The following is a 25744-nucleotide window of genomic DNA, read 5'->3' as shown; positions in this document are numbered from 1 at the left end:
CAGCTATCCTATCTTGTGGAATTTCTGGGGTCAAAGACTAAATTGCTGATGGAAAAAACAAAACAAACACCAAAAGAAATTTTCTTCTAAACCCACAACAGAACAACATTCCATCTGGGTAACTGAGCTTGTCACAGGCATATCTGCCATTCCAGGATTATGGCTGTCAAGTTTTAATTAGGGTAATTAGAGTTAAAAATGTAATTTCATTTCAGGGGTATTTTGAACAGATTCCATTAATTTATTTCTTTAAAAGAACACAGAAAGGAGGGGCAGACTGTGTGAAGCAGAGGACTTTGCCATGAGAGAAGCAAAGCTATTTGCCTGGACCAGATGAACTTTCAAACCACTGCCAAGAACCACAACACCTCTGCAGGTCTGGCCCAAAGGACAGAGGGCTGCTGCTCTTCAGGCTTCCTCCCTTCTTCCCCACAGCAGTCTAGAAATAAGTTTCAGTCGGCACTTGCTAATAAATCGATCTCCTCCTCCCTACCTGCTGCTCCTGCATTACTGCCATCCAACAGCTACTGCTACAGCCTTAAATCTGGCAAAGGATAAGGGCTCAGGGCAGTCAATCTGTTTTGCTACATGTTAGGTACTACTTTAATGCCCACCTTTTTTTTTTTTTTTTTTGAGACAGAGTCTCACTCTGCCGCCCAGGCTGGAGTGCAGTGGCAGGACCTCAGCTCACTGCAAGCTCCGCCTCCTGGGTTTACGCCATTCTCCTGCCTCAGCCTCCCAAGTAGCTGGGACTACAGGCGCCCGCCACGTCGCCCGGCTAGTTTTTTGTATTTTTTTAGTAGAGACGGAGTTTCACCGTGTTAGCCAGGATGGTCTCGATCTCCTGACCTCGTGATCCGCCCATCTCGGCCTCCCAAAGTGCTGGGATTACAGGCTTGAGCCACTGCGCCCGGCCTAATGCCCACCCTTTTATCAAGAATTCCCAGACACATATTTATGCTTTTGTTTGTGCTGGTTCCCTGGTCTGGAGTGCCCTTCCTGGCTTAACTCTTACTCTTCATTCTTCCTTCAAAACACAGATCAAAATTATATCCCCTAGGAGAACCCCCATTCATGCCTTTGGAATCTCAGAATCCCTTATACACTCTTCTAAGGAACATACATTATACTGTGGTTTGTATCTTTGTCTGACTCTGATGCTAGATTGTGAGGTCATGTAAGAATCCCTAGCACTAGCACAAGCCCTGACACACAGGAGACACTCAACAAGTATCTGCTGAATGACCAACTATAGGAGGAATTTGGTCTGACCACACTGGCTGCTGAGCATGTTAAGCCTGCACGTTCTCCAATGCATCCAGTTATGAATCCCTTCCCCCTCCTTGCACAAGGCCAGTTCAGAAACCTGACTCTGCACTCCACAGAGGAGAAAACCTTCTCATTGATCCCAAATGATGACTGATCTCTCCCATTAGAGCCTGCTCACTCCTTAGGGACCTTGGAAAGGAGATGAGAAAGCAAAAGCAAGCAGAGCATCCCTCCCCATCCGCCACACCTGCCTTACCACAGATTTTAAAGAATTTCCTCCAGTCTTTGAACAGCTCCAGGGAGACAGCCTGAGCTCCAGTTCAGTCTGTAGAAGGGTAAAGGAGGGCCCTGGTAGAAAACAGTTCATCAGATTGGAATTGGTGTTGCAAATGCTCAGAAATATATTAATAGCATAGTACAATAGCGATTATGCTATATGACAATGGGCAGCCAAGTCACTTCACTTTGACTTTTCGGAGCTTCAGTTTCCTTTCCCTCCTATGCCAGTAGGTTGCAAGGAGAAATAAACACAATGAGGCTCAGTATTTAACACTTAGTAGGTATTCAGTAAGTGATTTTTCCATCTGAAGAGGGGGCCTATACTATGTACCTAGCATCACATGTTTAAAAGGTGAGGAAAACACATCAAATAGGGATACAAGTTAACCATTTCCCCATTTGCTCAGAGTAGCCCTGCCTGCTGGTCCCCAGGGGAGGTGGGCTACATCAGCAGAACTGTTGCATTGACAAGTGTAACCAGATCCATTTCATGGTAATCATTCTCCTTACCTAGGAGCACGACTCCAGCCTCCTCCCAGGCTCCCCAGGCCTGGCTGCAGGCCCATATTGATCCATTTCTAATTAGGAGCTGTGTCAGTGCTTCTGGCAGAAGGTCAGGGCCTGGGCTGCCTCGCTGGTCTCTGGCCAAATGCTCTGCCCCAGGCAGACACAGAGAACGGACACCATGAGGTAGAGAAAGATCCCAGACTAAACTCATCATAAAGCAGCATGAAATTTTAGAACTAAAAGGGTCCTTTATGAGTAAAGGTTTTTTATATCTCAGTGGAGAAAGCTGAGGTCCAGAAAAGAAACTTATCCAAGGTGGTATCAGAAGATAATGCGTATCTTTTTACTTCTAGTTCTTTCTCTAGATAAGTGTTTCCCAACCTGGCTACACAACAGAAGGACTCAGGGAATTCATTAAAAACATCAGTTTCTATGCCAGACCCCAGAGATTCTGATTTGGAACACATGCAGTGGCTCTGGCTCTCGTGCTAAGTATGGGATCGCCTTCCAATAGTAGTGAACTCAGGTTCAAACTCACCTTGGGTCATAAACAGTAACAGAGGTAGCCCACTGTTGTCTAATCCAGTCCTCCCCTACCCCCATCATTATACTAGGGGCCTGAATCCAAAGGATCTGTCATAAATGGTTCCAACTTCCTAACAGTCTGCTAGCTTGGCTGTAGGCAAAGAACATTTCCTTTCAAAACTAGTCTGAAACTAAAATGTCTGTTATGAAGATACACCACCCTAAGGGGTGGTGGTGATAGCACCTGGGTATAAAGAAATGTGGAGGATGCTGTGGTACTTGGTGTGTGGCATCTGGCATGGGTAGAGATGTCTGAGTATATGTGGGCATGTGTGGAGGGGAGGACTTGCGCATATATGTAAGGGAGTGAACAGTGTGGTGTCTGCGTTAGGCTTGCAGATACTTTTGTAGCACACACAATTCTGGGTATCTGGGTAGAAGACAGTGGGACAGGGGTGTAAGAAGGTAAATGTGTGCACATACAGGAGGAATAGATGGCTTGAAAGTGTAAGGGAGATACTTTGAATGTGTATAGAAGAGAGGACATATATGCACCATCATGACTCAACTGTGTGTGTATGTGTGCACATGTTGCAAAGCACTGAGCCTGTAGGGATGGGGAAAAGTGTGTGTCTGTCTCTGTGTGGCCTATACACCTGCATGCATAAGAAAACAGATCCATGAACATTTCTGACTCATCTAGCCCTGGCTTTGCCTGAAGGCTCCTACCACTCAAGGGCAGACCTATCTGCAGAAATTTCTCATTAAAATTGACATTTTGACAACTATGAAAAATAAAATGATAATGACACCCCCAGCATTGTGGGAGGTTAAAAAAAAAAGTCTATGCCAATAAAACACAAGAGACAGATGAGAAGCAATTATGACTCAATTACTTCTCAGCTTCACAAGGGGAGGTGTTATTTGGAGTTAAATATTGTATGACTGATTCACATCTCCACCCAAAGGCTTGGATTTCTTGGGTTACCTAGGAAGAATGCAAAAAAGAAGTAGGTACAGAAAGGTAAATAAAGTTTTTCGGTTTTGGGGGTTTTCTTTTAAAGGACTAGAGAAATGGGGAGATTAAAAAAAAGGGAAACATTGAGAAGAAACAAAAAATAAAAGGCAAAAAGGACAAAAGAGGTAGGAAGAAGGGAAGGAAAGATAGGAAGAAAAGTAAATTTCCTTTAGACTGGCCCACAGAGATTTAGCATACATTTCACAGAAATTCTGAATAAGGGGGACGGGTACATTAGCCTGACTTCTGTATTTCCTCATTACTTTTACTCCAACCATTCCTTCCATCTAGAAGGTTCTTCCCACCATCTCTGCCAACTGAACTGCTGAATCTTTAAGGACAAGCTCAAATGCTACCAGCTTCTAGAAGCTTCCAACATTTCTTCCAGTTAGTTCTCTCTCAAGAATTCCAGTAAATTTCCAGAGCACTTCGTCGTATTTCTTTTTCTGACTTTGAAAAAATCTGATTTTATTTTCTAAATCATAAAGAAGTATTTCATGTTAAATTTAGATTGTTTAGCTTTCCACTGATATCTCAAGATACTTTCCAGATATTAACAGTACTCAGAACTGTGTAAAAGTTAACAACCAATACCAAGTTTTAAAGAAAAAAGTTTAAATGTAAGACTAACGTCTTGAGGACATTACTAAATTTATTTCTAAGAAACCCTTCTCAAAGGTCAAAGTATTGGAAATTCTAATTTTAAAATTTAAAATTTTTAATTACTGGAAATTTAAGTTAACAATAGTTTCAAGAGCTAAGAATCAGATTGCTTTTTAAAACGTCAATCCCATTTCCCTGAACCCAACTGCCAGTAGGTACTGGCCCTACATATGCGTCCTTTAATAAGCCCCGTTCTCAAAAGGCTGGGGGTATTTATATAAGAACTTATTTCAAAGTGACACTAAGATCCACGTTCCCAAGATCTAGTATAGGCTATTCATGTGTTCTGAGGCATGTCCAGCAAGCAGGCAAACTTACCTGTTCAAATTGAGGTCAAAGAGACAAAAACACTTATTAACAGAAACTACATAATTAAAACTAACCTTTTGCTGCTTATTTAAGCTAATTATGTATTCTTACAAAACAAAGACCCTCAAGTCAATTTCTTTTGATTTTAGTCACCCCCAAATTAAGCCTCTTCTTTCAAAGCACACTTTGTCATATTTCATCTGTAGCACTTAACACCAAACTATATTATGAGTACCAATGCATACACATTTCCATCATTCATTTTGCAAGTACTATTTGTGCCAAGCCTATTTCAGAGACACAAGGGAAATACAGGTAAGTAGCACACTATCCCCTGGTCTATAATGTCTTGATCTAATGAATGAGAGAGGATTTGGGTGTGACACAGCACTAGAGTACAACTACAGCAGTCCTAGAAATCAAAGGGTCTGCTATAAATCCTGTATTTTATTTGATCAAAATTAATTCTGCTTCTGTAGTGATCAGGGAAGGCTTCCCTGAGGAAGTGGCATTGGAACTGATATGAAAGATAAGTAGGAGTCTGTCAGGTAAAGGAGATAAGAAGATAAGGGGATTTCTACTTAGGGGAAATACAGATGCTGCTCAATTTACAACAGGGTTACATCCCAATAAGCCCATTGTAAGCTGAAAATATCGTTAAGTTGAAAGGCTTTTTTTTCCTTTTTTGAGACAAGGTCTCGTTCTGATGCCTAGGCTGGAGTATAGTGACACAATCAAGGCTTACTACAGCCTCAACCTCCCAGGCTCCAGCGATCTTCCCACCCCAGCCTCCCAAGTAGATGCTGAAACTACAGGAATGCCCCATTACATGAGCTAGTTTTTTTGTTTTGTTTTGTTTTGTTTTTTTAAGAGATGAAGTCTATGTTGCCCAGGCTGGGAAAATGCACTTACCAAACACCGTAGCTTAGCTTAGCCTACCTTGAATATGCTCAGAACATTAACACTAGCCTTCAGGTGAGCAAAATCAACTAACACAAAACCTATTTCATAATACAATGTTGAATAGCTCATATTATTTATTGAATACTGTACTGAAAGTGAAAACAGACTAGTTGTATGAGTAGTCCAAGTACGGTTTCCACTGAATGCATATCACTTTCACACCAACATAAAGTCAAAAAATCAGTAAGTCAAACTGTAAACCAGGGACTGTCTGTAGTCAAAGTCATGATACAGCCTGGCACATCCAGGGAACCTCTTACTGGGCAGAAACACAGGGAAACAGCAGGTATTAAGCACTTTGCTGCTGACAAATGGCAGCAAAGTGATATGGCACCAGACTGCATGAGCCTTGTGGCCAAGGCCAGAGTTTAGATTTCATTCTTTATGACTTGGGGTGGGAATGGAGAAGAAGAGGGGACAGTTTCAAGATGTCTAGTCTCCCTATTTTAGATGCCCTACTTTTTACTGCAAGTTTCCTTTAAAAACAAAGAAAATAGGTTCAATCCCAACCTCTGCGCACTACAGTAGCAATACAAGAATTTCTCAAGAAGGGCAACAGTGAGGAAAAAGACAAAGGATGGGGGGTTGGGGAGGATGCAGAAGAGAGGGTAAGTAGGGCTCAAAAAAAGGAGGCGGAGGAAAGGAAAAAGAAGAGGAAGATAAGAGGCAAGGAAGGCACAAGGAGGGATAGCTCTATCTGGGCCCTGAGGCTTCTTTTTGCTGAGCTATCTTCTACATCTTTCTCGGCAAAAAAAAAAAAAAAAAAAAAAAAAAAAGGTCAATCTGATGCTAGTGACAGAAATAGACCCTTTGCACCAAGAAGAGGCTCAGCACATTACCACCTGCCACTTCAACCTTCCGCCACTTTATGATGATAGGGCTGCACCAAGAAGCCTTAACCCAGCTCTCCCAACCACCGCAGGCTATGCCAGAAGCCACTGCCCCATGGCCCAAGAGTGTGTGAGGCAGGAAAACCAAACAAAGCTCAGGAGTTTGAAGTGAAGCCTGCCCAGGACCCATGGCTGCTTCTTTTCTTTCTTTCTTTCTTTTGATACAAGGTCTCGCTCTGTCGCTCAGGCTGAAGTGCAGTGACGCAATCTCAGCTCACTGCAACTCTGCCTCTTGGGTTCAAGCGATTCTCATGCCTAAGCCTCCCGAGTAGCTGGGACTACAGGCGTGTGCCACTACACCCGGCTACTTTTTGTATTTTTGGTAGAGACGGGGTTTCATCATGTTGGCCAGGCTAGTCTCGAACTCCTGACCTCAAATGATCTGCCTGCCTCGGCCTCCCAAAATGCTGGGAATATAGGCGTGAACCACTGCATCTGGTCCCATGGCTGCTTCTTAGGGTCCTAGAAGAAAACTCTGGTTCCTTCTCTGGACCTTAGTTTTATCTGCAAAACAAGGGGAGTAAATGAGAAGGGATACGGTAGCCTGTGAGTTACAGAAGCAGTTTCCTATATAGAGGATGTTTACTGTGGGAATTTGTTCTGATCAAGTCTCTGGCTTTACTCTTTCCACTCCTGCTTATGGTTAGTTTGAAATCTGAAGGAGCCAGACTCAGAATAGGAGCTATCCCTGACACCACCACCTATCTTGGCCCTATCCAAAGTCTAGTTCCTACTCAGACCTGTATTTTATCTCAAAGGTCACAAGCAGATGTTTAGGCCCAAGAATATGTCTGATATGTACAAATTTACTTAAAAACCTCTGAGTTAATTGCCAACATTCAAAATCAGATCTCACTTTTTAAAAAATTAGATTTCTAGCTGCTCTTAAAAATGTCAGAGATCTGATGATGCCAGACTCACCCTGGGGTAGAATTCAAAGGGCCTGCTATAATCCTGTAACTTATTTAATGCTTTCTCACTTTATCTAAACAATTCATGCTAATTTATCATTCATTCCATAAAAATATTTAAAGTTAAAAGCAAACTTTAAATTACCAATAATATTTAAACTAATCCAACTCCAAGAAAATCTAAGTATACTGACACTCAGGAAGACGTATGCTTTACCCTGTGATTTCATGTATCATCTACTATGCAGTCATGTGTTCCAGTTTGAGAACCCCCCCCCCCCCCAGTTTATTCATTCACTCAAAAAATACTTAGATCCTATGCTAGGCTCTGGAAAAACACTCATCAACAAGACAGACATGGTTTCTGCCTTCATAGAGCTCGCAGTTCAGCCGAGATATAATGAAAAAAGTTATGCAGAATAGCAGGCACAGAGAGATACTAAGCTGAGGATCCACAGTTTATTCCACAAACACAGCAATCCCTTAGGCAAGTTGCTTAACCTCTCCAGACCTACAAGAGCAAGAGGTTTAATCAGGCAGTTGCCGCTGAAACGGCCTTTCAGCTAAAAATTCTACTTAGCATCACAAGAACTTAGCCTACTACCCTTTTTGAGTTCCTAACACTTATTAGCTTCCTCTCTTTATCTGGAAATCAGGATCAGTTGTCATGGAAATTACCACAGTACTCCACATACTGGATGATGTTACAGTAATCACAAGAAGTCAAAGGGAACCAGCAGGTGAGTTTCTGGGTGATTCTTTTGCCTACTTTCAGGCCTGGTGCAGTGGCTCAGGCCTGTAATCCCAGCAATTTGGGAGGCCAAGGCAGGAGGATGGCTTGAGCCCAGGAGTTCAAGACCAGCCTGGTTTGTAAAAGAGCAAGACCCTATCTCTACAAAATAAAACATAAAAACAACAGGACGTGGTGGTGCATGCCTGTAGTCCCAGCTACTCAGGAGGCTGAGGTGGGAGAATCACTTGAGACAGGGAGGTAGAGGCTGCAGTGAGCTGAGATTGTGCCACTGCATTCCAGTTTGGGCAACAGAGTGCCACTGGAAGAAAAAAAGACCAGGTACCAACTCATAAGTAGAACAGTTTTGATTCTGAATTAATGTCCATGGTTTCCTTCATGACGCATCAGACTCACTTCCACTCTACCTTACAAATATATAACAAGGATTGCAAAAAATGCCAACTTGACAAGGTCATGATGCACTGAGCCTTGACTAGTTTGCTGTCCATATGAAGTCCTAAGATAGGCCAGGAGACGGATTTACCAGCCAATAAGGGCACCAAAAGTTCCCAGTAAAATGAAGATAATTTACTTAGTCACAGGGGATTCACCAGCACCTTAACTGGGTAAAAGTCTCTTCAATATTAGCGTTCCTTCTAGAGTTGGGTTGGACCTTGGTGACAAGCAGCTAGCAAAAATGAGCTGATCAAGTGTTTCCCAAAAAAAGTGCTACTCTGGTGACAAATGGCAACTGACACTGGGCTTGAGTATCAAAGAAACAATAGGAAATGGTGTGACTTTGACAAACTTGAGAACAAATATGCTGACTAAAGAAGCCAGTCAGTAAGGACGCAGAAAGTGGAAAAAAGTAGAGAAATGAAGAACATTAAGTACATAAAGTTGTAAACTCAAAGCTTCTGCCAAATTGGGCCGATGCTTCAAAGCATTGCCCAAAGATCCAAGCCATGTCTCTTTGCTTCAGGTTACAAGCTTCTAAAGCATGGACTAGCCAGTGTACAAGGAGTCACAATACAACAACCCTGGTAGAGGCCGAGGCGTGGCAGCTCACGTCTGTAATCCTGGCACTTTGGGAGGCTGAGGCAGGCAGATCACAAGGTCAGGAGTTCGAGATCAGCCTAGCCAAACTGATGAAACCCTGTCTCTACTAAAAATACAAAATTAGCCAGGCGTGGTGGCGCGCATCTATAGTCCCAGCTAGTTGGGAGGCTGAGAAAGGAGAACTGCTTGAACCCAAGAGGCAGAGGTTGCAGTGAGCCGAGATCAAGCCACTGACTCCAGCCTGGGTGACAGAGCGAGACTGTCTCAAAAAAAAAAAAAAAACACCAAAACAAAACAAAACAAATCCCAGGTAGAGGACTCAGAGAGTGAAGACAGGCCTACTCCCACTCTTATAAATGGAAAAATTGCTCATGGTCAGCGTCAGGTTCTAGTCTCTGCTACTTTCTCAAAAATCATCCTCCTTTTTCATGAGAAATCAGTCACCTTCATAGCCCCATGACAGGACCTCTCATCTCACACATACATACAATCTCCACTGAAAAGCAGTTTCAATCTCCCCAGGCTTTTATTCCACTCAAAATAATAACAGAGGCTGGGTGCAATGGCTCACACATAATCCCAGCACTTTGGGAGGCCAAGATAGCAGAATTGCTTGAGCCAAGAGTGTGAGACCAGCCTGGGTAACAAAGCAAGACCTTATCTCTACAAAAAACTTTAAAAAACACTTGGGTGTAGTGGCATGTCTCTGTCATTCCAGCTACTCAGGAGATTGAGGCGTGAGGATAGCTTGAGCCTAAGAGTTCGAGGCTGCAGTAAGCTACAATTGTGCCACTGCACTCCAGCCTGGGTAACAGAGCAAGACCCTGTCTCAATTTAAAAAACGACACTGCCGCTGCAGGCCAAACAAAATATGTACACAGGCCAGACAGAGTCCAAGGGGCTACCAGTATGTGACCTCTGATCTAGAGGATAAGACTGAACAGATCTGGAACAGAAAGGATTTAAGAGTGCCCCAAGGACTGCCCAATGAAGATGAAAGTTCAGCAGCTTGGTTCCCCTAAATGGAATACCTTTAAAATTCTGCTCCCTGAACATCACAACTAAAAGCTCCTTGTCTTTGCAAAAGAGCAAAATTACCCCATTAGATGCCCTTAGGAGTGAACAGTACAATGCTAAATACATGTTCTCCCCTGATGCAGGATGGCATTCCCCATGCTTCATTCCATCATTATTCTATCTTCCCCAGATTCCTTCAGCATCTCCATAAAAGTAATAACACCTTTGCCAAACACAAGAGAAAAAAAGAGTAGCTGCCCTTGAAATAGTAACTCAATCCAAAGAAAAGTTTATTGCTGGAAAAACTTTTGTTTATTTACCAAAACTCCTATGCTAGACTTACAGCAGGGAGAATACAACAAAACTGGTTTGTAGGAAAAGGTACCAGGCAGCAGGTGAAGAGCATGGCACAGAAAACAGCAAGACAGGATGGCAGGGAGGTAGGAAACTCTTAAGGGAGATTAAGGATCCCATAGCCCCACAATGACCTTGTCTGAAATAGCATATGGTCTTGCAGTCCCTGATTGACTACATGCTCCTTGAAGACAGTCTTACTCATATGGGTATTATTCACACCATTTAGTACCATACCATAACATGGTAGGCACTCAAACGGTCACAAAGAAAGAAGTGAAGGCCCAGAGAACTTCTTTTTTTTGAGACGAAGTTTCGCTCTTACTGCCCAGGCTGGAGTGCAGTGGTGCAATCCTGGCTCACTGCAACCTCTCCCTCCTGGGAAGCGATTCTCCTGCCTCAGCCTCCCAAGTAGCTGGGATTACAGGTGCCTACCACCACGCCCAGCTAATTTTTTGTATTTTAGTAGAGATGGGGTTTCACCATATTGGTCAGGCTGGTCTCAAACTCCTGACCTCAGGTGATCTACCCTCCTTGGCCTCCCAAAGTGCTGGGATTACAGGCGTGAGCCACTGCACCTGGCTTTTGTTTTGTTTTGTTTTGTTTTTTTTGTTTTTTTGTTTTTTTTTTGAGGCGGAGTCTCGCTCTGTCGCCCGGACTGGAGTGCAGTGGCCAGATCTCAGCTCACTGCAAGCTCCGCCTCCCGGGTTTACGCCATTCTCCTGCCTCAGCCTCCCGAGTAGCTGGGACTACAGGCGCCCGCCACCTCGCCCAGCTAGTTTTTTTTTTTTTTGTATTTTTAGTAGAGACGGGGTTTCACCGTGTTAGCCAGGATGGTCTCGATCTCCTGACCTCGTGATCCGCCCGTCTCGGCCTCCCAAAGTGCTGGGATTACAGGCTTGAGCCACCGCGCCCGGCCTTGTTTTGTTTTGTTTTTTGAGACGGAGTCTCGCTCTGTCACCAAGGCTGGAGTGCAGTGGCGTGATCTCAGCTCACTGCAACCTCCGCCTCCTGGGTTTAAGCAACTCTCCTGCCTCAGCCTCCTGAGTAGCTGGGACTACAGGCGCATGCCACCATGGCCAGCTAACTTTTTGTATTTTTAGTAGAGACGGGCTTTCACCATGTTGGCCAGGATGATCTCGATCTCTTGACCTCATGATCCGCCCGCCTTGGCCTCCCAAAGTCCTGGGATTACAGGTGTACCTGGCTGACCCAGAGAACTTAAAATGATTTGCCTAAGGTCACAGAGTGGTTTAGTGATGAAGGAACAAAAGCTTTGCAGACAGGTAGGCCTGTGTTCAAATCCAGGTGTGGCCTTGGACAAGCCACCCAACCTCTCTCAGTCTGTTTTCTGACCTACAAAATAAGAACAATACCTATTTTTGTAGGGTTGTCATGAGGGTTAAGATATTGTTCTGGCCGGGTATGGTGGCTCACGACTGTAATCCCAACACTTTGGGAGGCCGAGGTGGACGAATCACAAAGTCAGGAGACTGAGACCATCCTGGCTAACACGGTGAAACCCCGTCTCTAGTAAAAATACAAAAAATTAGCCAAGTGTGGTGGTGGGCGCCTGTAGTCCCAGCTACTCAGGAGGCTGAGGCAGGAGAATGGCATGAACCTGGGAGGCGGAGCTTGCAGTGAGCTGAGATCACACCACTGCACTCCAGCCTGGGTGACAGAGCGAGACTCTATCTCAAAAAAAAAGAGATATTGTCCTTAACCAACAATTGACAGGAAATACAGAGGACAAAGAAACACAGAAAACACACCATAGGAATGCAATGAGCAAAATCCAGAACATTTTAGGAAAAATCTATAGAAAAAAACACCCAGCTTCTTCAACAAATAAACGGGGGATAACTACAGTCATACATCACTTAGCAACGGGGATACATTCTGAGAAATGCATCATTAGGCAATTTCGTCCTTGTGCAAACACCAGTGTGCACTTACACAGTCCTGGGTGGTATAGCCTACTGCACACCTAGACTACATAGTATACGCTGTATAGAGTTGCTCCTAGGCTACAAACCTATACAGCATATTACTGTGTTGAATACTGTAGGCAACTGTAACACAATGGTAAGTATTTGTGCACCTAGAACATACAATGGGTACAGTAAAAAAAAAATGATATTACAATCATACTAGACCACTATTCATATCTGCGGCCCATCACTGACTGAAACATCTCTATGCAAAGTGTGACTGTAGAAGGGACCATATAAGTTATACGAGACTTAAAAGACTTAAGAACCATGTGTAGACTTTATATGAATCCTGAATCAAACTATCAAAATAAGGTTGTGACATTTACAAAACAATCGAACATTTGAACACAATCATGTGGATTTTTATTTTATTAAGGTACTGTTAAACTTTATAAAGATGGTAATGGCATTACAATTGTTTTTAGAAGTCATCTTTTAGAGACACACTGTGAAATATTTAAGGACAAAATATGATAGCTGAGATTTTCTTCAAAGCACAGAATGAAAAAAAGTAGGTAGGGGTATAAATGAAACAAGACTGACCATGAACTGCTAACGAAGTCAAGTGATGGATAAATCATATTTTATTAACCTATTCAACTTTGTATACATTTGAAATTTTCCATATTAAAAATAAAGAGGAATTGGTTAGGTTTCAATCCTAGCAACTCCATCTATCAGCAGCGTGACCACAGCATCTTTTTTTTTTCTGAGACAGAGTCTCGCTCTGTCGCCCAGGCTGGAGTGCAGTAGTGTGATCTCGGCTCACTGCAAGCTCCGCCTCCCGGGTTCACACCATTCTCCTGTCTCAGCCTCCCAAGTAGCTGGGACTACAGGCGCCCGCCACCACGCCCAGCTAACTTTTTGTATTTTTAGTAGAGATGGTGTTTCACCGTGGTCTCGATCTCCCGACCTCATGATCCACCCGCCTCAGCCTTCCGAAGTGCTGGGATTACAGGCGTGAGCCACCACGCCCGGCCGCCCACGGCATATCTCTTAACCTCCCCGTCTCGATTTCCTATCTGCATGATCACGATCAACACAACCTACTTCTTAGGTTTGAGGTGAGAATTAAATAATATTTTATATATATAAAAGGCTTCACACATAGTAACCTTCAGTAAATATGAGCTGTATTAGTATAAACACAAGGTATTAAGTACAGTATCTCAACACAGTGGACACCCAATTAGTATCACTAATATGCAAGGCTGCGCTAACATTTAAAACCCAGGTCAGATTTTTTTTTTTTTTTTTTTGAGACGGAGTCTTGCTCTGTCGCCCAGGCTGGAGTGCAGTGGCCGGATCTCAGCTCACTGCAACCTCCACCTCCCTGGTTCAAGTGATTCTCCTGTCTCGGCCTCCCGAGTAGCTGGGATTACAGGCAGGCGCCACCACGCCCAGCTAATTTTGGTATTTTTAGTAAAGACGCGGTTTCACCATGTTGGCCAGGATTTTCTCGATCTCCTTACCTCATGACCTTACCTCATGATCTGCCTCCCTCGGCCTCCCAAAGTGTTGGGAGTACAGGCTGTGAGCCACTGTGCCCGGCCCATTAGATTTTTAAATCAACTACTCAACTAGTCTCCTCGACAGGGGGCCTAGAAATTCTCTAGTGAAAGTCCCTAGTGGCAGCTCTAGCACCATGTCTATCTTGACAAACACCCCATGACCTGACACAGGATCAGAAGCTGACTAATGTTTAACATGAAAGTGCTGTTCTCTGGAAGCAGGCAGCGCCACCTTATTTTCCCCAACCAAGTAATTTAAGGTACATTTTCTAATATTTGCTGACAGAACAAAGAAAGGCTCTAAGACATGATCAATGTTCATGCCAACCTTCAAAGTGATTTGGTAAAACTACACAAAATAAACACCCAGCTAGGGTCCACTGGCAGGATAAAAGCTGACAAAGAAATGGCAATTTTTTCCCTGAGCAAATATACAAGTAATAGATGAGCTCTGAGAGATTAAGTTCTGTAGGTTTCAGTATTCCCTTCCCTCCCCAACCATTTTAAGAAGAAAAACTCTCTTTTGATATACTTCAAGTATGACTGTTTACTGGATTAATTTCCTTCCTGAAATGATGTAATTATAAGCAAAGAGATCATTCTCATCCTTTTATCCAGTTTAAATACAAACTGGCTTCATAACCACATGACCTTGCTCTGCTCTGAGAGGCTATGAGAGGTATCACCCATCTCCAAAGTGTGGGACACTTCCACCACCTGCTCATTAGCAGAAATATGGATGCTACTCAGTCTAGTCATTCATCTGTGCCTCTACTCAAGTTGTCCCCATTGCACAGAATGTTCTCTATCTCTGCAGCCTAATCACCTGTGAACATTCTTTCTGGAAAAGGGGGGAAGGAAGTACATCAGTTGAGGAAAAGATACCTGGCTGTTGCTTCTAAACAGTATGGGAGATACAGTACAGACATGGCAATACTGGTATTTCATAATCTGTAAGTACAACCAGACAGAATATTAGAAATTAAAATGGTCCTGGACAACAGATGGTCATTATCCTTATCCTGCAAGGTCCAGCACAAATACTCACTGGTCCACAAATGTTCCTTGGGAACTCCCACTGTACCCCTTTATGGTACTTGCTATGTGAGAATTCATATTATGGTTCTTAAAATTCACATCTATACTAACCAGAATGGCTTCAAATGAAAAAGACAGCTAATCCCAAGCGTTTACAAGGACACAGAACAGCAGCAATTTTCTCATCGCTAACCATGTAATCTGGCAAGCCTTTTAAAACTGTGGCATATTTACTAAAGCTAAACATATGCCTAACCTAGGACTTAGAGTATGAGGTTAGAGAACACTCACTCACTGTTCCCGCTACACAGTTCACCTCTAGTCTTTTTTTTTTTTTTTTTTTGAGACGGAGTCTTGCTCTGCCGCCCAGGCTGGAGTGCAGTGGCCGGATCTCAGCTCACTGCAAGCTCCGCCTCCCGGGTTCACGCCATTCTCCTGTCTCAGCCTCCCAAGTAGCTGGGACTACAGGCGCCCGCCTCGTCGCCCGGCTAGTTTTTTGTATTTTTTACTAGAGACAGGGTTTCACCGTATTAGCCAGGATGGTCTCGATCTCCTGACCTCGTGATCCGCCTGTCTCGGCCTCCCAAAGACCTCTAGTCTTTTGCTTCATCATTGCCCCTGTCCAAATGCTTTCATCACACCTTTTCCCAATCCCAGAGACCAGCTGAGATCACTCTCCCTGCTCCCTACAAAGAGATCGATCTCCCCTCCTATGGAAAATTCTGCCACTTACCTTTCACCTCTGACAAATGACTAATGGATTCTTCACATATAAATTGTCTCGTGATTTTACAACGTTCTAATTTGCTCCTCACAATAACATTGTGAGGAAGGCAAGATATGAAGTATTAACCGCACTTCATAGACGAGAAAATGGAACTTCAGAGTGAGAGATGACATCTCCAGTTTACATGGCCTTATTATTCCAGACCCCACAGGCAATGCTAAATTGTTGGAAGAAATAGGGAGCACAACACAGCATCCCAAGTAATATTTCTCTCTGAAGGGTAGGAAAGAGGGAAGAGCCCTTCAAAACCAGGAGAGCCTCAATGTGCCCACCATTTCCATTTGCTAGGGCTCCTTGCTGCAAAGTGTTCAAAGGCGGCTAGCAGAGGCCGTGGCAATGGGCTTCACAAACTACAATATAATCACAATTATTAAACCACAGACTGATCGAATGCCAGAAACCACACCTCAGATAATTCCACTTGCATACAAAACAGAGCAATTTTATTTCAAAATAGAGTGTAATAAAACTTAAAATAATTCAGTATGAAACTTAATTTTCTTCATTTCTTCATAAGAAGCAAAACAATACCAAATCTTCTTGAAGCCAGCCAGAGAACTGTTTGGGTGTCCAGATGCAGGTATCTGGCCCCCCAAACCTGAAGGGCAATGTTGTCCCCTATTCTAACATTCCTGACTTTACACACTGGGTGTTGGACACCTTAGCAGCAGAGGATAAATATCTGTAAAAAACAGAAGGGAGAGAAGGGAATGCCAAAAAAAAAAAAAAAAAAAAAAAGTCTACACACTGGAAGTCAGATTATCAAACTGGTCTCCTTGTCTACTGACGTAGTCATCAATTATGTTATTTTCCATTTGAACTCTCAATCCAAATATACAAGCCAGGGCAGCAGGCTGGATTTGAATTACTTCTCTGTCTTCCTCTCAAGATTCAAAGTAATTTGTGGACAGGAATTATGTCTTGTTGCTTTTTATGTTCTCCACAAGGAGAACACATAGGAGGTACTCCAAATTCCTGGAACGAATGGTTGAGATTAGGGATGGAAGGCTGTTGGACTCCCAAGCATAAATAATCATGCCACAACAACTAACTTCCTCTGAACCCTAATTTTAGGAAGGGTTGACTTTAATTGGTGTAAGAATCAATTTAGGGTGAATCTTTAAAAGTCTGAAGAGAAGTTATTCTTTTTTTTTTTGAGACGGAGTCTTGCTCTGTCGCCCAGGCTGGAATGCAGTGGCCGGATCTCAGCTCACTGCAAGCTCCGCCTCCCGGGTTTACGCCATTCTCCTGCCTCAGCCTCCTGAGTAGCTGGGACTACAGGCACCCGCCACCTCACCCGGCTAGTTTTTTGTATTTTTAGTAGAGACGGGGTTTCACCATGTTAGCCAGGATGGTCTCGATCTCCTGACCTCGTGATCCGCCCGTCTCGGCCTCCCAAAGTGCCGGGATTACAGGCTTGAGACACCACGCCTGGCCGAGAAGTTATTCTTGTGTTCAACTGAGTCACGCACAGCCCTCATTATTACACTGGCAGCAACACCATTCCTCAGTACCACCTTACAGGTATCCGCAAGAACAAAATTCCAAAGCCTTAAATTAATGTTCTGGATAAAAAGGAAATAACATGGCCGGGCGCGGTGGCTCATACCTGTAATCCCAACGACCTTGGGAGGCACAGGCGGGCAGATCACGAGGTCAGGAGATCGAGACCATCCTGGCAAACACTGTGAAACCCCGTCTCTACTAAAAACACAAAAAATTAGCCAGGCGTGGTGGTGGGCGCCTACAGTCCCAGCTACTCGGGAGGCTAAGGCAGGAGAATGGCGTGAACCCAGGAGGAGGAGCTTGCAGTAAGCCGAGATCACACCACTGCACTCCAGCTTGGGTGAGAGAGCAAGACTCTGTCTCAAAAAAAAAGGAAACATTTGGCTTCTCAGTATAGTGTGGTCATATCTCTTACAAAAGAAAACCCAGATCTAGATAAATGAAGTTATGGAAATGACCCTTTTAAATCTACTGCTGGGCTTGCTTTCACTAACACAAATAATTTCAAAGGAAACTAGACAAAGAGATCAACAGACACCATGTAAACAGTACCATTAACTAAGCTTATTAAAATCCTTAATAAAATAAACAAACAGGAGACAGCTAAATACCAGATAAATGCTTCTGGAATGAAGAAAACCTGGCCAATAACATTAAGCTTCTAAATCTAGCATTCTAAAAGAAAATATTTACTTGGAATAAAGCAGTGACAAACAGAACTATTCAGTCTCTACAGATGGCACTTCAAGGGGCAGGTAACCTCAGTAGGGGTATATACTCCAAAAGCTAAAGCTCTCAAGAAATGCAAGTTTCTGGTCCAGTGTTTTTTCATTACTACCACTGCGTGAGAATCTTAAAGTGTTTTTTTTCCTTTATTATGTGACTTTAAAGTTTGCTACATATTTAAATGTAATTTTTTTATAGTCTTAGACTCCAAGTTTGTCCCATGAGGCTACAGCTCCAAGTTTATAATGGAACTCAGCATACAATTTGATAAATTCATCTCACAAGCAATTTTTCAGCAAGCTGTCTACTCTAAAAAGCAATATCCATCTGTTTATATACTGAAAGGTATCGTCTGTGAACCCAGAATTTAACCCTCTGAGATCCTCTCAATACTTTAGCAAAGTCCTTTCTCCTTCCAGAGAGAAATTCTCAAGCCACTTCCACAAAACTGTAAAAAGGTAAAAAAGGTAGAAATATCACTTAAGATTATCTAGTCCAATTCCCTTGTTTCACAGACAGGAAGACAGAGATCCCAGAGACTATTAGATACCTACAATCAACATGGGTTTGGTAAGCATCAAAAGCCCACGGACGGCTGTTTTCCCCAAACTCACTGGTGTGTTGGGAAGATAGCCAGATTTGCACTTTAGTTAGCAGAGCACTCCCTGGGAAACTCAAGTATGTACCCTCTAGGAAACCCAAGTATTCAGCCACAACCCCCTATCCCAACCCCAGAATAAAGAACAGGGGGCAGTGGGTGTCTTAAATGGTTCTTCTGGAGATGGAGACTAGAGCCCAGGGACAATATCCCATCTTTCCTTCCTTCCTCCCAGGAGGTACAGGACATTGATTACCATGAAAGCCATTATGAAATGACAGAAGACGCTAACACTGAGAAAATTAAGGCAAGGCTGTGGAAACAAAAGATGATAAATATTAATACTTGGCCAGATACCTGCTTCTACTTATTCATTCGAAGAGAGGGGAGAAGTGAGAGAGAGAGGGACCTCCAACACTTTTTCTGTCCCCACCTCCCCACCCCCACTTTTTGGACCTTTACAGAATTTCAAGGACTCCCCAGATGATTTTATGAGGAAACAAGGCTATAAAAAGGGCCTTAGTCCAGCCCACACATTGACCAAACGATGCTCAGGCTAGTGACTGGACTTCCTATTTATTCCACTGCACACTGTCTCTATTCCTAAGGGTCTGTGAGCTGCATCCTGAGCACAGGTCTGAAACTATCCTTACAGTATCCAGGGGGAAGTTGCAGGACAAGCAGGTTAACGGCTGTCATTTTCTCCCTTCCAGCTATACATTTTATGCATGAGGCCAAAATTGAATAAGACCAAGACACTCAAGTGAAAACCTTGCTATCTCCACCCCCATTCACCCCTCACCAATGCCAAACTAAGAAGGGGGAGAGGAAGAAAGAAAATACCTCTCCTAGAGATATATTATCTAAACCACCACCTAGAATCCTAAAATGTAATTGCTAGAAGAGACCTTGTGGGTCATCTAGTCATTATTTGGATGAATAAACCTAGACACTTGCCACCTGAGAAAAAGACTGGCGCACACAGTGGGGTCTCCTGACTCCTATCCCTAATAAAAACCCTTCCGGGTCCCTCTCCATCCTGTCTACCCTGCCCTGCCCCATCCACCCTCTCCCCAGGCCACTGCTGTATCCAAGCTACTGAGATTTCTGCCCTTCTGGATTATGAGTTCCTTAGGATAAGTTTTACTTATCTTTGTTTTCTCAGTGCCTAGCAGAGAGTAAGCAGAGAAGTGGCTTCGACTTAGAGAGGAATACACTAATATATGAAAAGACCAGTGCCAAAGGACGTAGCCTGGAGAAAATGTAAACTTTTCTTGGCTTAACGTAAGTCGTTTCCAGGTTGTGCCATGCCCGGATGTCTAGGATTGAATATTTTCTCTCTTCCTAATGTTCGCATCATCCAGTTTAGCCAGGAACATGACCAGTTGTGCCATACTCTCACTCTCTCCCTTTCAGACCTGACACAAAGAACTGGAATCCACAACTAGAGGTAAGTAAAAGCACATGTAAGGAGACCCTGCATAAGAAACCCTACCCCCTCCCTTACGTGCTCCTTCTTCTCCTGTGTCCCCACCTCAGTAAACAGCACCCATTTACAAAACTGCACCAGGTAGAAACCGGATGTCATCCTGATTCTTTCCTTACCCTCCACACCAATAATCTTTGTCTCATGACTCAATTCCACCTTTTTTCCTTTTTTTTTTTTTGAGACAGAATCTCACACCCAGGCTGGAGTGCAGTGGTTCGATCTCAGCTCATTGCAACCTCCACTTCCCAGGTCTAAGTGATTCTCCTGCCTTAGCTTCCCACATAGGTGGGATTACAGGTTGCTGCCACCACACCCGGCTAATTTTTTTCTGTATTTTTAGTAGAGACGGGGTTTCACCACGTTGGCCAGGCTAGTCTCAAACTCCTGACCTCAGGTGATCCACCCACTTTGGCCTCCCAAAGTGCTGGGACTACAAACATGAGCCACCAGGCCCAGCAATTTCATCTTTTTAATACACACACTCTTGCACATGCTCTCCCACCACCTTCATTTGAAACACCATCACCTCTTGCCAACCTCCTAACTGGTCTCTCTGCCCACAGTGCTCTAGCTCTCCAGTCCACTCCTGAACAGGCAGCCAGAGATATCCTTCCAAAATGTACATCGAATCATGGCCCCCTCACCTCGGGATGAAGTCCAAACTCCTCAACACAGGCAAGAAGGCCCTTTCCTGACTTGGCTTCTGCTCTGCCTACCTTGAAAGTCTTCTGTCTGGCCACATCCACCCACCTCAAGCATTATGCTCCACCCAAGAATCCTGAGAAATTTGTTTAGCCCTCTTGGCCCGTTTCTTCAACTACAGAATGGGAATAATAATAGTACTTACTTTCAGGATGGTTACGGGAAGAAATAAGTTAATACAAATTAAATTCTTAGAATAGTACATAATGGTATGGTAAATGGCCAAAAGTCTTAACCTATTATCACCATTTCGGAACTTGCTGTTCCTTCTACCTAGAGCAGTCTTATCTCTGCCTCCTCCCTGACTCCCCAGATCTCTTCTTTTCCTGGCTTATGTCTGTTCTTCTCCTGAGGGCTAGGCTTAACCAACTTCTCCTCCAAAGAAGCCTTCCCTGACCTTCCAGTGCTGGGTTAGGCATCATTTTTCTGTGCTCTCCTGGTACCTGTCTCTGTCACAACACTTCTCACACTGCCTGTTTCCTTGCCTAACTTTCCCACTAGGCTATACGAACCCAAATCCCTGAGCGTAGTACCAGGTCTGACAGACGCTTACTAATTGTTCAGTGAATGAAAAACTTTCCAAAAATGAGGTATCCAATGAAAGACAGTCTCAACAAGTAACCAACTCAAATGTCAGCCACGTAGCTGGTCTAAATGACTATAAGGTCCCTCAACTACAAGATTCTATCCAATAAATTCAACACATTGACCTCATGGGTCACATTTGTTTTAACTTTAATATGTAGGCAATGTTGGGGCCATCAGATTTTTAAGGAGAGTGTGACATGACCAGACACACATTACCCATCTCTGAGACACCACCTCTCCCACCCCCCAGTTGTTATCAGGACAAAATTCCAACCATCTTCATAAACATAAAAAGCCCACTCCCCTAAATACACCAACACAAAAAACGGTCAAAGGACATTTTGACAGGCTATATGCAGCATCTAACTTCATCTTAACCAACTGCAAGCAGTGAGGATCCATAAACATCCTCTAAGAACCCAAAAGCTAATCCCTCCTGTGTGTCTTTATGGAAAGAGGGGGATGAAAGAGTGAACATTTCATAAAGGTGATCTACTTAATCATCCTGAGTAGTTTTGATCCAAGCTGCTGTCACTGCATTGTTATTCCTGATACTTGCAGCCCCATATCCCCAAACCCTAGACTGTCAGAAAGGCAGCTGCAAACAAGGTGAGGCTGGGAAGTTATCTAGGTTCTATTTTAAGGGTGTAATAGCTTAGTGTGGTGGCTCACACCTGTAATCCCAGCACTTTGGAAGGCCAAGACAGGGGGATCACCTGAGATTCAGGAGTTCGAAGCCAGCCTAGCTAACATGGTAAAACCCCATCTCTATTAAAAATACAAAAATTACCCAGGCGTGGTGGTGCAAGCCTGTAGTTCCAGCTACTCGGGAGGCTGAGGCAAGAGAATCCCTTGAACCCAGCAGGCTGAGGTTGCAGGGAGCCAAGATCGTGCCACCGCAATCCAGCCTGGGCCACGGAGTGAGACTCCGTCTCCAAAAACACAGGGTATAAGGTCTCTTCTGCGGATACTGAGGGAGCCAGCAGAGATTCAAAACAGGCTTCAGTGATAAGGAAGCTCAACCTAAGGGGGAGAGAAGTAGGTCTTACTCAGAGATACAACCAGGCCTGGGTTCCTGCTCTGGAGCTGCATGCCACATCTCTGCTGCAGGCGAGGACTAATATTTTGCATTTACAATGCACGCTGAGACTAAAGAAGACATTAAGTGTGCCAGCTTTGCAGTCACAAAAGGACAAATATTGCGTGATTCCACTTACATGAGGTTCCTAGAGTAGTCAAATTCATAGAAAGTAGAATGATAGTTTTCAGGAGGCTGGAGGGAGGAGGGAATGGGGAGTTAGTTTAATGGGTACAGAATTTCAGTTGGGGAAGATAATGGACAGTGATGATGGTTGCATAACCATGTGAATGTACTTAATGTCACATAACGTACACTTTGAAATGGTTAAATGGTTAATTTTATGTTATATATATTTTACCACAATTTTTTTTTAAAAAGCATGCCAGTTTTAAGGTTATACTGTCTGCAGTCTGAATACTGCCTTGGCCACTTACCAGTTACATGACCCTGAGGCAGGTAATGTAACCTCTCTAAGCCTGTTTCTTCTATAAAACAGGGATAATAATAGTACTTAATTCACAGGTTGCTCTGAAAATTAAGTAATATCGTCCATAAAGTCCTCAGTCCATTGGCCGGTGGCACACGTTAAGTACTTAATAAATTTAGCTATTACTACTGCCACTATAAAGCACTTTCACAGCCATTTTTTAAATAATCCCCACAACAATCCTATGAGAGTTTACATATAAGGAATCTGAGGCTCAGAGAGCCACAATGAGTGGCTCAGTTTATGATGCCAAATCAAATCCTCTGCTTCAGAGAGGTGTTTTGTCCTCACTACTTACTCATTCTGTCATCTAAGGCAAGTGCTATGCTATGTCTCCATTCCCTCACAGTAAAAGAGACATAAATCAAGCTCTACAAACTCCCTCACAGAAATGGATTAGAAATTAAACCACATAATGGTTATGGAAAAGTATATAAGCCATAAACACATAAAACCGAAGTGGTGACTTGTGAGAACTAGTACACCTGTGCTTAAACCTGGCCTCCTCTTAATACTAACCATAAGGCACAGAAAGTGGTGGGGACTATAAAACTTCCTTGGGATTTCCAATTACTCAGGATTCCTGACCTTAAGACCTGAATAAGTGGTTTCATGCCCTTTTAAGAAGTGGCAAGGTATGGGAGAAATAAAAATATTACTGGATTAGGAGGAAGACTGGGAATTTCAGTTCTCACTCTGACAAGGCAGTCTGAATTCAGACAACTTACTTCCCCTTTCCAAGGTTCAGTTAGCAGGGAAGCAGGGAAAGGCAGGTATGGAAAAAGGTGGACCAGATGGTCTGTAAGACCCCTTTCAACTCCTACATAGGACTCCTAAATCCAGAATCCTGGCCAGGCACCACAGACCTACCAGACTCCAAAGAACTAATGTGAACATCAAGAGACTCCTCAAGACCTGGCCCAGAAACTCCCTTGCCTGATTTTTAGACACTCCCTCAAACCGGATCACATTGAAAAACTGGAACATTTGCCAAAGTTAATTTTAGTTCACTTTAACCACTCTGGGCCTTATCTGAAAATAGGAGAAATATTTGTTTGAAAGCAGATGACTTGAGCGATTCCCCCTAACCCCCATCAAACTAGGACTGATAAATCTAAACATAGAGAACCTGCAAGGTCTGGGAGGAGGAACACGCTACACACAAACTAAAGGGTGGATCCTACCGTTTACAATCTCAAAGCTTCCTTGAGCCAAAACCCCCGGGAATCTGAGTTGTGTTTGAGTCCTGGAGTCTGCATCCATCAACTTCTAATTGTCGCAATTCCAGCAAGGAATTCATCCAAACCTTTTCCTTTGGAGCTATGGTAACCCCAGAATGGAATCTCATCCATAGTATAGTGGACAACGGCCCAGAAGTCAGGGAAAACCCAGTTATGTCCCTAATTAAATGGTGTGACCCAAGGCTAGGTAAAAATGCCCTCTGCACTAAGAGATGATATATGCTCACACCAGGAAATATTAATAAATAACAGGTACTGGCACCGCTCCTTTGCACTTCTGTGGCTACTGTGACTCGGAGAAAATTACCTGACCCCTCTGTGCCTTGATTTCTGCTTCTGTAAATGAGGATAAACCAGAAGGCCTTTGTGAGCATTAAATAAAATAAGGCTTGGGAAGTTCCTGGGTGAAGTCTCATTAAATGCTCCCTGTTGGTGTTAACCACTTCTTTCACATATTAGTTCCCTCCCTGAATCCATGAACACCCCGCGAGGCGGGTTTCCCTTCCCCCCATGTCACCGAGAGGCAAACTAAGGCTCGGCCGCCAAGGGGGCTGAGGAAAACGCGGATATGGCCCCAGTTCGAAGGCCCGTTGTTGTTTCTCTCCGAGCCCAAGGCGTGCGAACAGCCCAGAAGAGGCGGGAGCCGAGGCAGGGTCAGCTCTGCGCGCCTCCGGGAGCCCGTAGACCCAGCCCGGGGAGGAGAGCCGGAAGCAGCCGCGGCCGGGCCCGCCCGAGGCCTCCCCGGAGCTGCCTCCGTTCCCCTCCCTCCGCCCCTCGTCGGGCGGGGCGGGGCACGAGCACAAAAGACTCCAACTTCCGAGCGGGCGCGGGCCCACCCAGCCAACTACTGGCCCAGACTTGGCCCGCGGGAAAGGAGCAGGCAGGGAACGCCAGGGCGGCCGGGAGCGGGACCGGGCGCGGAGGGCTGGGGCCGGCGACCCGGGGCGGCGGGTCCCAGTGGGAGAAAGGAGCGGCGGAGGGGGCCTAGAGTTACTCGGGCTCCCGGGAACTCCCCGAAGGGCAGAAATAAGAGTTTCTAAATATAGGCAGCGGCCTGCCTGAAGAAGTGAGTGAACGGAAAGGTACAAAGCACACACCCTCCCCGCACCCCTAAGGAGACGCCCGCAGCCCCCACTCACCCGCGCCGAGAGGTCTGGAGGAAGCCGCGCGGCTGGGAAGGAGGCGGTACTGTCGCACTCGGGGACGTAAGGGAGGGAGGAAAAGGGCAGCTGCGGCGGGAGGAGGCTGGGCACACGCACGGGGGGGGGAGTCGTCGTCGTCGTCGTCGTCGCCGCCGCCGCCGCCTCCGCCGCCGCTACCGCCCCCTCAGCTTCTCCGGGTTCCGCTGCCCCGCGCCCGCGCCGCTCGCGCGCCCCGCCGCACTGACAGCGGCGCGAGCCCCGCAGCCGCGAGCCCTGCCCTCGGCCGGCACCACTGAGGCGCGCGGGGGTGGGGGCAGCCGGAGCGGCTCCCCGCTGCTCAGCCCCGCCCGCCGCTCC

The 25744-nt window shown here is 44.7% G+C and overlaps 1 protein-coding gene across 4 annotated transcripts in view; it reads right to left on the bottom strand.

Annotated features, from left to right (window-relative positions):
- Positions 1-25521, bottom strand: part of RALY (RALY heterogeneous nuclear ribonucleoprotein) — a 94092-nt gene extending 68571 nt beyond the window's left edge. For 2 of the 4 annotated variants that reach the window (XM_033186143.1, XM_033186145.1), the window contains exons 1-2: positions 25385-25520; positions 1526-1617 (exon numbers count right to left, since the gene is read on the bottom strand). The gene's annotated coding sequence lies outside the window, so the exon portion shown is untranslated. Of the gene's footprint in view, positions 1-1525; positions 1618-25384 lie in introns of all 4 variants that reach the window. The other 2 variants (XM_033186142.1, XM_033186144.1) reach the window with 1 other exon arrangement.
- Between the last annotated feature and the right edge of the window lie 223 nt (positions 25522-25744).

The sequence above is a fragment of the Trachypithecus francoisi genome, unplaced genomic scaffold (genome assembly GCF_009764315.1).
Source record: "Trachypithecus francoisi isolate TF-2019V2 unplaced genomic scaffold, Tfra_2.0 Lachesis_group21, whole genome shotgun sequence".
NCBI classification, from domain to species: domain Eukaryota; kingdom Metazoa; phylum Chordata; class Mammalia; order Primates; family Cercopithecidae; genus Trachypithecus; species Trachypithecus francoisi.
This window is presented reverse-complemented; position numbering and strand designations above follow the sequence as displayed.